General features: G+C 36.1%; 1 pseudogene; it reads left to right on the forward strand.

The window, feature by feature from the left end:
* Positions 1–5,399, forward strand: LOC146459384 (uncharacterized; annotated as a pseudogene).

The following is a 5,399-nucleotide window of genomic DNA, read 5'->3' on the forward strand; positions in this document are numbered from 1 at the left end:
TGGCCCCGGTTGCTCGAAAGATGGTTAATTTAACCACATGTTAGCTGATAACGGTTGGTTAAATTTGCTAACAGTGGGTTAACTAACCGTTGGTTAAATTCCCGTTGCTCGAAGGTCTGTTAAGCTAACGCTAACCACTGGTTAGCTAACCAAAGGTTAAATAAAAAAACCCGACTTAAACCGTCTCCTAACAGGTTTGACAAGTTTTCCCGCGAAAGATTTTAACTATCTTCTGTCCACTTTTAGAAGTAAAATGGCTGCCCAAAATTCTTTATTTGAACTTGAAGACGTCCCTGGTGTCGATGAGCAGTCGAGAGAAGTACAAATACTTCAAACCACCTGCAGGAAACGAAAACCAAATTTTTCAGCACAAGAAATTTCGATTATTACTCAAAAGTTTGAAGAAAATCAAACTATACTGAAATCAAAGTTTACAAACACAAACACGAACAAAATGAAACAAAGTGTGTGGGAAGAGATGACAATCGCCGTAAACGCGGTAGGAACTGCACACCGAAGTGTGAGTGAAGTAAAGGAAAAGTGGACAAACCTCCAAAGAACGGCGAAGAACGAGCTGTCAAAGTTCCGTAAGGAACAGAGGAAAACTGGTGGTGGCCCACCGCCAAAAACGCCGTCTCAGAGCACTGATAAAATTTTGGAGTTGTTGAAAGACACACCGTCATTCAGCGGTTTACAAAGGATTTGAAACAGGTTGGTGAAGAGACGACTTTGTTTACTTTTTAAAACAATAGACTGTCATGTGACTGCACGGCAACAGGCTCCTCTCGGCGGTAGCGTCGATGATGTTGTGTATTTTGAAACGTAAAAACCTGATACAAACTGCCTTTTTGACATCGAATCTTGAAAAAGATAAGTATTTAGGCACTTTCAGTGTTGTATTGAGCAATATAGTATTTATAAGACTCGAGCTTATGAGCGTTGTAAACTTTGGTAATACGCTGTGCGGTTCGTGCTTGACTTTTTTTAACACTTTCTCTACTTTGCAGTTAAACGGCTGAGAACCATTTTGCGTTATTTGTGGTTGCATTGGCTTTTCTCATATGATTTATTGTGTCACTGTGTTGTAACCATTCCAGGGGAAGAAAACCTTTACATGGATATGATGAGTAATCCAAGTGAGGCAGCAGATTTGCCCATTTCCCCCCTTGTAACTATCAATGATGCCGACATGTCAGCTGCAATGGGTCATGAAGGACTGCAGTTGCCTGGTATGGGTACACAGGATGAAACTTCTCTGAAACGCCCACCTGTTGCTTCAGCAAGAGCAAACAACACAACACGCAGATGTACATGTAAGCAAAAGAAAGTCACATCAGATGATGTGCTTCGCTTGCAGTATGAAACGCTGCAATGCAAGAAAGAAACATTACTATTAAAAAAGGCTAAGCTTGAGCTTCAAATAAGACTGCTTGAGAAGCAGTACAGTTGCCTTGAAATGTAGGTGTGTTAATGTGCTGATCAACTTGAAAGTTTGACATTTCTTCCCCGGCAAATGTCCCGCCACTTTAACTTTTAAAGTTTGGATCATTCAAATTATCACAGTTGGGACGAAATTGTATTCAAATGACTTAATATTGATCCACACATTCCTGTAAAATTTATATGGAAATATTTATGTGTATTTATTATTTCGCTTGTGTATGGCAAAATGTGCAAGTACTGGCTTGAGAAAAAAGCCCAAAAAATTAATTTCAAAGAAATGAAAAAATGAAAAATTATATTCGAAAGCACATTAATTACACGTTTTGTTTTTCTGTATAGCTTTTGCAGTCCTAATTCTCTGCAAGCTATTTACTGTTAAAAGTGATACCTTTGCATGCAAACACATACACTAGGTGCAAGTAAACAAGAGATAATTGAAACCTGCTCAGGGAAAGTTTAAATTCCTCAATGTCATGCAGTCCTAGGAAGGTTATATTAATGTTGTGGTTCAATTTTATCTTTGGTTTAAACTTTTTCTCCCTTTGTTTTTTGGTATGGTAATGTGTGGTAATTTATGATTATTAGTTTATAACAAAGGGAGAAAAAATTGAAATCAAGGATAAAATTGAACCACAACATACACATGAATTTTGGGGGTTGATTCCGTCGAAATTTGACAGGGATCTTAAGTGGATGATGGAAATACATCATGATTAATTGCCTTATAGGCAGATTGTGACTCATGGTGATATTTTAGACTGCTAAAGTTAGAACTGGGGAAAAGCAATGTTTGCGTCTGATTTTTCTGATTCAGAAGCGCAATAAAGTGAACAGTTTTTTTGCTTAGTGATAAAGGATAACCTCTTCTGCAATATGACAGAAGCAGATGTCTCAATTTCAAGACTTGTTGAAAATGATAAGCTTCCATGATAGGACTAAAACTGTGAAACATATACTTTGAACCATCTGATCTTCTTCATGAAGTTTGTTTCTGCAATTTTGCTTCTGTTGCATCACAGTATTATTAGCATACTAAGTTTCTGATCAGTTTCTTAAGTTAGAATCATATCTGTGATGAAAACTGGGACACAAAATTGCAGTATTTTCTGTCTCTGAAGATCAAACGAGTCTGCTAATTAATGTGTTCAAAAATGTGCACTGCCAAGAAGTTCATACTTCAAGATTTCAATCACACATGCAATGAACAATACTCCGAACACACAATGTATTGAATAAATTAAGAAAAAATTTATAATGTAAAAACTCTTCTCATGAATATTTCGTGCATCGTCGGAATCAGTCACATGGTTCGTGCATACATGTACTCTTAAAATAAATACATACGTAATGGGATTAAGTTGATCCTGTGTGGCCTTAACAACAAAAAATGAAAAAAATTTGCCTTTTATGTGCATTTCAATTATTTTGGGGATTTCATAAAGTTGAAGGATTTTCAATTGTTTGGGGGGGGGGGGGGGGGAGAGCATTAATTCCTTCTGCAATAATGAGAAAATGCCCTTTAACATACTTTTTATTCAAATTTGTATTGCTGTCTTAATCATTAAATAATCCACAGTGAAGACCACAATGTGTATGCCATGATACAGTATATTACAGCATTTTTACAAGCTATTATTAGCCTTTGTTTTTTCTCTTATATACACTCAGTGTGATTGTACTTACAAAACGTTGTCTGTTCTATGAAATTGATGAATGGAATGTGCACTGTATAAACTTTCACACAATAAATAATTTAATGAATAATGCAGTTGGTAGTTGTACAATACTGTGCACTGTTACTAAATACTATTTTTCTGTGAAACTATCTGAAAACTGTAAACTGTAAACACCCCAAACTATTTCAGGGATAATTTTATGTTCCACAGAAAAGCCACCTGGGCATAAGAACACTAAACTGCAAGCAGCAGCAGTAATTAGTTTATGGTTTTTTGGTTTTCTCAGGTGTCTCAACTGTGTGTCCCCCATTGGTCACTAAACAATGAAAATTAAAAGTCTTGTATTTAATTAGCTGCAAAAGACTGTCTAATTTGAGTGTAAGTTTACTTTATGGTCCACTATTACTCACATTCAAAACTGACTAGTAAGCCCCAGAGAGCTGGATAGAAGAAATTGTGCTTTTTTGCATACAAGTGATGAATAGTATACATAGTCTTATGATTTCTTTTATCTAACATGAAAGATGTTCTTGTCAATTGAAAATAATGATGATGCTGTAGATGTACAGAGAATAGTATTTTCTAAAGAGGATAGTATTGAATGACAAAGGCCATCCTATTGCAAAAACAATAATTTTCTTTTTTTGATAATCTAGCTTGTGCAATCAGTGGCTACATAAATGAGTCTTTCATGTTTAAATTGAAAAGTAAATCTTGAATAAAAATCATTCCTGCCTTAAAGTACACCTTACCCCCAAATGCTTTTTTCTCTTAATAAATCTTTGCACCTGTTTGAAACATATTGCGCTATTTAGTGCCTTTTGCAACCAAATCTTGACTTTTTATAGGCTTTAAAAGCTGCAAAATTCAGCCATCATCTGTCCCATGACCAAGCTAGTATGGGGCATGGGTCTATTCCTTACTCGACGTCACAAACTGATTTGCATTGTATTAAGTCTTTGTGAAAATGCAAGCAAAGCAGTTTGTGATGTCATGTAAGGAATTAGACCCATGCCCCTTTCTAGCTTGGCCATGGGACAGATGAAGGCTAGATTTCGTAACTTTTACAGCCTATAAAAAGTCAAGATTTGGTTAAAAAAAGGCTCAATGCATTTCGAACAAGTGCAAAGATTTATTTAAGCAAAACAATTTGAGGGTTAGGTGCACTTTATAATAATTTTTGCAGAAGACTCAGTCTTTTGTCAATACGAATCCCCTTATTATTCCAAATAGTATTTTGCCACTCTCTCTGCATTCTTAATTGAGTGAGTCTTTGACAGAATTATTCTCTCAACATTATTTTTGAGGTAAGTTATGCTGGGCTGTTAAATTAAGGATTTAAGGGACTGGTCATTATTTATGTAGAGGAGGGAGTGGGGGAGGGAAAAATATTTTGATAAAATAATGAAAATTTTTGCCAGGCCCTCCATCCTCAGGTCTAAAATTGGCGAGTAGGCCCCTCTCTTAGATTCAATATTTCATTGATGCCCCCCCCCCCCCCCCATTTTTCTACTTATTATTATTTTTTAATTTTTTAACAGGGTACAAGTGAGCAGCACACAGCAACGGAATCTTGTTGACTCAAGGTTTATTCTCCGACCGGTTTCGTCTGATAACTACAGACATCATCAGAGAGTATGGAACAAGACTACATGGGGAGCTTATTTATACATAACTTTTACAACACAAATCAAGTTCGCTTAAGAGTGTGAACAAGAAAACACCCACAAGAAATATGTGCAGAAAATTACTAGAATCCTATATAGAAGGTGTGATGTTTGGGGCTTACGGATTTAACGTTAAATCTGCGAGCCCCAAAATTAAACATCACACCTTCTACCCAGGATTCTAGTCATATCCTGCACATATTTCTTGTGGGTGTAATCATGTCCCCATATGGGAACATGATTTCTATTGTAAAAGTTATGTATAAATAAGCCACCCATGTAATCTTTTTCCAAACTCCCTGATGAAGTCTGTAGTCATCAGAGGAGACTGGCCGGAGAATAAACCTTGAGTCAACAAGATTTCGTTGCTGTGTGCGGCTCACTAGTACCTTGTTAAAAAATTAGAAAAAAAAACTGAAACAGGCTGATCTGGATTTTTTTTTTTAAATGTGAAATATTCAAGCAATGAAGTTTATGACAATATTCTTCTAACTGGGTTGTCCATCACCACCACCTGGATCTTTGAAATTAATTTCTTTTGTAATCCCATTTGCAAAAGCACAGAAAAGACCCCTTGCAAAACCTAAAAAAAATGATAACCTCCCCTATTAAT

This window comes from Pavona decussata, unplaced genomic scaffold, assembly GCF_977016875.1.
Source record: "Pavona decussata unplaced genomic scaffold, jaPavDecu1.1 SCAFFOLD_219, whole genome shotgun sequence".
Taxonomy (NCBI): Eukaryota; Metazoa; Cnidaria; class Anthozoa; order Scleractinia; family Agariciidae; genus Pavona; species Pavona decussata.